This window comes from Pinus tabuliformis, chromosome 5_2 (genome assembly GCF_031772625.1).
Source record: "Pinus tabuliformis cultivar Carrire ecotype Pingquan chromosome 5_2, CPIR1, whole genome shotgun sequence".
In the NCBI taxonomy this organism is placed as follows: domain Eukaryota; kingdom Viridiplantae; phylum Streptophyta; class Pinopsida; order Pinales; family Pinaceae; genus Pinus; species Pinus tabuliformis.
The window spans coordinates 394,891,563-394,892,815 of record NC_142306.1 but is presented as its reverse complement, the minus strand read 5'-3'; the positions used below and the strand labels follow the sequence as shown (position 1 = coordinate 394,892,815).

General features: G+C 40.0%; 1 pseudogene; it reads left to right on the top strand.

The window, feature by feature from the left end:
* The first annotated feature begins 352 nt into the window (after positions 1 to 352).
* Positions 353 to 958, top strand: LOC149159169 (protein JINGUBANG pseudogene; annotated as a pseudogene).
* Positions 959 to 1,253: the final 295 nt, after the last annotated feature.

The window sequence follows — 1,253 nt, the reverse complement described above, 5'->3', positions numbered from 1 at the left end:
ATAATTTTCTATCCAATGATACAGTGGATCCATTGGAAAGGGCCTTCGATTATGTGAACAATATGATCATTCCCCAAGATTCGTAGCGCCCTGCAGATTTGGTTGTGAAGGTGGAATAGTTAAATGTATTATGGTTGTCGAAGATAAAATATCCAGTGCCCACAAGGATCACAAGATTAGAGTATGGAAACATTCTAAGGCTCAACGAGACTCTTCTCTGTATCATATTCTCTTGTGCACGATACCCACGGTGAAGGACTATTTGCTGAAATTTCTGTCGTCTAAAAATTATGTTGAGATCCGTAGGCACAAGCATTGCCTTTGGATCCAACATGCAGATACAATATCTAGAATGGCCGTAGAAAATGGTAATTTATATACAGCTTCATGGGACAGAACAGTGAAGGTGTGGAGGCCTTCTGATTTCCGTTGTGTGGATTCATTTCGAGCGCACAACTACACTATAAATGCAATGATCGTTTCCTCGCGTGGTTTCGTGTACATTGCCTCCACGGACTGCACAATCAAGGTCTGGGCGAAATACACTGACTACAAAAAACATTCTCTGGTTACCACCATGGATATGCATAAATTTGTAGTGAATGGTCTCGCTCTAAGCCCGGATGGTTTGATCCTATATTTCGATGGAGGTGATTCTTTAGTTTTTGCTTGGGAGTTCGATAAAATGGTGGATAGAGTGAACATCTCAGTCACTGGTGAGTCGAAAGGACACAAACAAGCTGTGTTGCGCTTGGAAATGGTCTCTAACATGGCTTGTTATGGATCTACCTATAAGAGCATTAGAGTTTGGAGAAGAGAAGCAGGTAGTTTTCATCGATGCATAGAGATTTTGGAAGGCCATACAACTCCAGTAAAGTGTATTACTGCAAGCATTGATGATATGATGAACCGCTACATGATATATATGGGTAGCCTCGATGGGGAAATTCAAGTATAGCATGTATTGCATGAAGATGTGGATGAAATGGATAAATATATCGATGTTCACATTAGATTGGGTGGGTTTGGTTCTTTGGGTTTGTAAAGTGTCTCTCAAATAGCATATTTGAAGGTTTGCTACGAAATTTTGTGGAGTGAGAGTTTATTGAAGTGTTTCATGTGAGAAGAGGGAAGTTTCCAGTATGAAATGTAAATTTGCCATTTTTTTGCCAAAACGCTACTATAATTGCATCCAACCCTAATCCCTTAGTAACTAGTTCTAGCCAACCTGATCTCTGGACAGATTATATATG